The sequence below is a fragment of the Anopheles ziemanni genome, chromosome 3 (genome assembly GCF_943734765.1).
Source record: "Anopheles ziemanni chromosome 3, idAnoZiCoDA_A2_x.2, whole genome shotgun sequence".
Taxonomy (NCBI): domain Eukaryota; kingdom Metazoa; phylum Arthropoda; class Insecta; order Diptera; family Culicidae; genus Anopheles; species Anopheles ziemanni.
Genome location: NC_080706.1, coordinates 48,605,096 through 48,611,095, shown reverse-complemented (window position 1 = coordinate 48,611,095; position 6,000 = coordinate 48,605,096). Strand labels below are relative to the sequence as shown.

General features: G+C 45.9%; 1 non-coding gene across 1 annotated transcript; it reads right to left on the bottom strand.

The window, feature by feature from the left end:
• Positions 1 to 5,112: 5,112 nt before the first annotated feature.
• On the bottom strand, positions 5,113 to 5,185 carry Trnaa-agc (transfer RNA alanine (anticodon AGC)). Its single transcript has one exon. It is a non-coding gene; the product is annotated as a tRNA-Ala (tRNA).
• Positions 5,186 to 6,000: the final 815 nt, after the last annotated feature.

Sequence of the window (6,000 nt, the reverse complement as noted above, 5' to 3'; positions counted from 1 at the left end):
CCACCGGTCCACGCGATAGGACGCGAGTTTTGCGAAAAACGTCTCGGTCGGCTTCACACACCGGTGTGTTCGTTGTCGAGCCGCACAAATACACACGCGCACACGCGCGTCGTCGCATCCGTTGTGCGGAGCGTCCCGGTTTTTTGTTCGCAACCAACCGTTTTCCCGACCCACACAGCTCGAGCGGATTCAATATTCCATTTTTCCGCTTTCAATCGGCAGAAGGCAGCGGTTCGGGATAGCAGAACGTTTGGTCGTAGTAGCGAGGGCCCGTTGCTATTGGCAGCGGCAGGGTGTGCTGTTTAGAGCGTTGCTCGAGGGAAGCTAATCACAACACATATCGATGGAGACGCATGGTGGTTCACTGTTTCGCTGAGTGTTTCGTTGTGCTTTTGCTGCGGCGTGCAAAGTGTGGGCCCGTAATAAAAATAATAATAAAAAAAACAAGTGTCTAGCACGTGGTGTGCTCGATCTTAAGCGGCCATTAGAGTTCAGTGTGGAAAAACCCGTGACCAAAATAAGTGTGGATATAAATGTTAAATGACAACGACCGGAGAAATGTGACATAAGATATTGCAGAATCGTAGTTCCAGTGTTTCCATTCTTCGCCAAACGCCACAGAAAGCCACAGTCAGAGCAAACAAAAACACAGCGCCATTCTTGACTTGTTATTTCAACCGTAAGTGTCTCCACCGTCGACGATGCTAATTTGAGCAGAAATGAGGAATATTGTGCGGCCAAACGTAGGCGAACCGAGTCGGTGGGAGAAAAAATCGCCCTACAAAGCAGACCCAATCGAGGGTGGAGAAAATAACAAACTAATTAATCGTACAACGGCCGATGCTTTTCTGTGCGGCATTACATCGTGTTCGGAATATGGCACTTTGGGGTAATCCGCTTATGTCACCCCCCGAACCGTGCACGGATGTTTGAGCACGTGGTAGATTCCTATGCTGTAATGCATGATTGACGGTGGTTTTTTTCTTTTCATGCTACGCTTCCAGCACCGTTTTTATTACGGTTTTCCTTCGGCTGCTCTCCGCTCCAGCGCTTTCTTGTCATTCGCGGGAAGATTATGGTCGTGCGTGCGGATAAACGCAAGACTACTGTGGCGTTTGGAGCCGCTAAGAGTCTAAGAAAACCTACGGACGGGGGGTGGCTTTTCTCGTCATAATTTACAAGGGGGAGTGGGGGCAAACGAACGGAACGATCTTTTCCGAACCCCTGGCCCCCCGCTGGAGGATGGTGGGGAAATTTATGAAAGAAAATAAACGAATCCCGGTCGCTCAGACGCCCGAACCCAAAAAGGGCCTCACAGTCACTCACCGAATTTAATGCGAGAGGTTGGGGAAGAACGTTCAAGGAAGTAGACACACCATCTCGCTCCGCTGTGTCCCGCACACCGTGCCCTGTCAGGGCTGTTATGCAATCGAACCGACACGGGACGAGACAGAGTTTTATTTTTCCACTTTTGTGCATGGAACGGGGAACTACCTAGACCGTTCCGTTCCATCGTGTGGCCTCTTTGCGTGTAATAGACTTTCCGATTTTCTTCGTGTCTAGTCGTCTACGTCACGGTTGAACCACAAATGATTGTTGGCCCGCTTTTTATCAAATGTTATCTTCAAGTGTGGGAGTATTTAGGAAAGACTACTTTGTAAAGCCTTGCCGCAGCTTATCAAGGTTAACCATTGAGCTGACATGTGGTCAATAACGAAAGCCGCCAGATTAATTTTGCTATCCAAAAGCCGGCAACCAATTTTGTCGTTCTTCTTCATTTGTCCTTGTTGGTTTCCGTACTGTTCTATTTATTTTTCAAATGCTTACCCAACTGAAAACCCTCTAAACATGTTTCAATTTTAATCTTCGTTCAAAGCACTTTATCTATGGTGTTCCGTTGCAACAATACAGAGGAAAGTCATTGATATTCCACAACATTCGAACATAATAGCACAAGTGTGCACGTTGGAAGCATTCTAACCCACTTTCCTCACACCAAACCATTGTGCTTTGGTGTCGCAGCACATTTTATCATCTGCCGTCCGCATTCCCTCGCATAAACAACGCTCAATAATTGATGTTCGCTTAACGGCATAATCGAATTTTCATGCTCTTCCCACCGGAACCGGTACGAGGGTCGCGGCGGTTTTTCGTGGGATTTTTAAAATAAAAGGCATAATGGAACCCGACGTCCAGACAATGGGTTGAAGCTGTGAAAAGCCATCGAAAGCCGATCGAAAGCCGTTTGGGGGTAAATTTGTTGCCAAAAATATCGAAAGAGAAAAACGGACAAACACCGAAGCAGAACCGGAGTATGTCCTTCGTGACGCATCCAATCAAGGGCGGATGGAATGTGAACAATAGGTTCAACTAAATGGATCGAGAATTAACAAACATTCCTCGTACCGTCGGCAACCGAAAGGATGTACAAAAGGAGGAATATTTCACATGGGATAGTCATAAAACTAGGATACATTAGGGATTGAGTTGTACTGCAGGCACGAACACTGCTATTTCATCGCACAGATCGATGGCCAGAACGTCCATGCTGCCGGTGAATTGCACCACGCTCAGAGGCAATAGTACACGGTTTGGATTCCATCTAATAAACATTCTCATCACTTTAATGGACGTGGCTCCGATGCAAAGAACCGATAGGGTGATGAACAGCGGTCGCTAGTGGGCCATGAAGCACATAAAGGCTACCGGCACGGCTTCAGGTACATTCATCAAACCGCTTCTGGTTGCTAGTGGCCTATTTTAGAATGAAGAGGAGCACAAACAGCTTCAAAGGGGCCCAGTTGAAGCACAGCTTCAATTCCCTTTTTCCCTGGATGTTTTCAATTTTCCTACTCCACTCCGTGCCAACGTGTGAATGTCAATGCGACGATGACCGTGTACACGACCTCCTGCTCACGTACATCCACACATCCACACATACACATACACCAGAGGGTCTAAGTAGCTCAACGCAATGGGATTCCTGTGATCTGCTTACTTACCCCTGGTGGAGGTTCCCGGTTCCAAACGATGCGGTCCGACATTGCTGTCGAGCGGCGTCTGAGACGTGTCTGTGGCTCTGACGTTTGGCCACAGTTTGACGTGGGCGATGCAACGAAGATCCTTCTTACGCTCGAGAACCCAACCCCGGACAGCCGGACCGAAGCCGACGCTCCGGAAATCCTTTCATCTAATCATCGTTGGGATGGATTTTGCAATCAGCGCTGTGTACCGTACTGATTACTTGACAAAACCGACCGCTCCCGTAGGCGACCTTTGTCCGTCCGTTGGGTTCATCCCTGCGATCCGCTTCCTGCCCGGCACAGGAAGGGGCCATGTTGACCGGCCCGAGTCCGTGGTGATGTAGAATTTCGTCGCATTCGCTTCTACTTGAAATGACTCGTTTTTCATTGTGCGTCTGCCGAAGGAATGTATGCCTGGCGATGGTATCGTCCCGATTGATCGCCTATCGCCAATGTTTACCGAACAATATTCATAATCGTTTGTTGGAGAACACTGAATGCGGGGCTCGAGCTATCGATGCTTCGCTCATATCGGATCGGTATTGCCTTAGCTTTATTGAAAAATCAATAACGAGACTAAACGGTCTCATATTAGAAGGGAGCTTTAATTTTTAGTACATTACTAAGCAGTATTAGGAATGGATTTTGATTTTCGAGTGAAGCTTTGTAAATTTCTTATCTTGTTTTCTTAATTTTGCTCATAAATATTTAGTATCAACAATTTCATAAAGTAATAAACAAAACTCATCTGTTGTGAACCGGCTCTTCTCATTGATAATGATAGGATGATACCATAGAAGGAAAGTTTTGTTTAATAGTTCCTTTCGATTTATTGTTTTATTTGCGACCCTTTTTATACCGTACATAAAATGCACATACACAATGAACTCACCCTATCGTCCTGTGATGAAAATTTATTTGTTTTCGATCCTTTACACAATGCCATATCCCCACGCGTGCCGAAACTGATAAGATCGGGGAAAGCCATAGGCATGTTCTGGACGGCTGCGGTGTTATTTTTGTTTTGTTTCACACGTAACCCATCTCTCCATTCCGCGGCCCCGGCCCCACTCGCCTTATTGTCTTTCAAACACCTCTCGAGGACTCTTCAAGCATCCCAGTAAAGGACCTTTCCACTTTTCCACTTTGTTGACATCTTACAGGGTACCTAACGGGACGGCAACAAATAACGAACACCCCCGACGAACGATGTACTCGCCATCTTTGGGCAAGTACCGATTGAGAAAAAGAGCTCCCAAATGTTGGATGGTATTTTAATTAAGTTAACACCATCCGAAACGGAGCCTCTGCCGGCAAAGAGAGCCTTTTTTGTCCAACGAGTGTACCAGGAAGATTTAGTGTTTTTTTGCTCGTTACTGTCGTTCACAATTCGGTTCGAATGGTGATAAATCATAATCTGCTAATCGCTAGCTGGGCGTTTCGCTGTAAATAGGTACAGGAAAACGGGAAGATTAATTAGCTTAAACGGCTCGTTGACATCGGAATTTTGGGGCAGTTTTTGCCGACTGCCCAGCAGGAAGTGACCAGGGTCTGTTACCTTTTGCCTGTTATCTTTCTGGTGTGTTTGTGTTTGATTCGTGGAAGTTAATGTTATTTCTTGCTTGTTATAATGGAAGGTTAGACAATGCATTCGTGACAAGAATCAAGATGTATGAGATAGAAAGTTGATTAATAAAGAAGAAAGCTTAATTGGAAAGACATGCGGTAATCTTATTTTGTTAAAACCTGGAACAAGAGACCTAGAATAACCGGAGAATTCCTACAAACTTTTCACAATATGTTTAAGCAGCTTAGCAAAGGAGAAAAATCAAATAACTCTGAGTTGAAATTTGCTTTCACAAGTGTTACCGTCAGCATGGCATCAACCATTAATTTGATTAAATTGGGAACAGTAAAAACAACTTTAAAAAGCATAAAATATCGGTAAATAAATAAAAGTTGTTTGATCAATAATACCGCCATTTTCTTTATATCCGTTATGTATTTGACAAATACCAAAGTCAATCACCAACGAAAGGATGCATATGCTTGAATACCGCTTAGAGAACAGTTTGCATCAAAAAAGTACTGGAGATGCCGGGTATCGATCCCGGTACCTCTCACATGCTAAGCGAGCGCTCTACCATTTGAGCTACACCCCCGTGGTACGTGAGGACCGTTGGCCAAAGTACGGCTCCTTCAAAACCGTGCCCACACTGGCCTCCTTTCACTTTCCGAAAAGGCCTATTACGGCAACCCTAGGCCACCATTAGCAGCAGCGTGGGCCACTGGAACTATAACTAGACCATTTTATCATTCATGAGTGGTCCCCCCCACTCCCTAACCGAAGAGGACTGTTGGATCCTAATGGTCGAACCGCAACAACTCCATAAAGACATCACTCGCACGGAAGCACACGACGGGTGGACGAGGTATATTTTTAGGCATCACCGTGCAACACATGCACCTCTTGTGCATAACGAGCCGAGGGTGGGGTGAAAGCTTTCCGGCAACGTACCGGCAAGCGAACCGACTCGTTCAGGCACGTAAACATATTTATGCTCGTTGCTGCCGAGCGGCGGCACTTAAGATGTTGGGCCGGATAAATCGTAGTCGAAAGACGTCGGTCGAGAAGCAGAGAGGAGAAACCAGGATGCAAACAAACCGCTACGTGGTGCATGTTGAAGTGAGTTTGATTCTGCTTCCAATGCGTGGTCAAGTGTTATTCCCATATGCGGGAAGAAATGCGGGTGAGTGTGTTCTAATCTTGTGCTGTTGACGAAAGGACTTTTAGCATTTTGCCTTCACGCCGTATTGGCTTGTGTGTACAGAGGCAATAAAGCATTCTAGTCGGATGGTTCGAACCAGAATAACTGTATTTTGTTTCAACCAAGCATACCCAAACTCACGTGAGCCAGTTTGCTTAAAGTGGGATATTTTTAACTAAAGAAACACAGCAATAATTTAGCTAGAAACA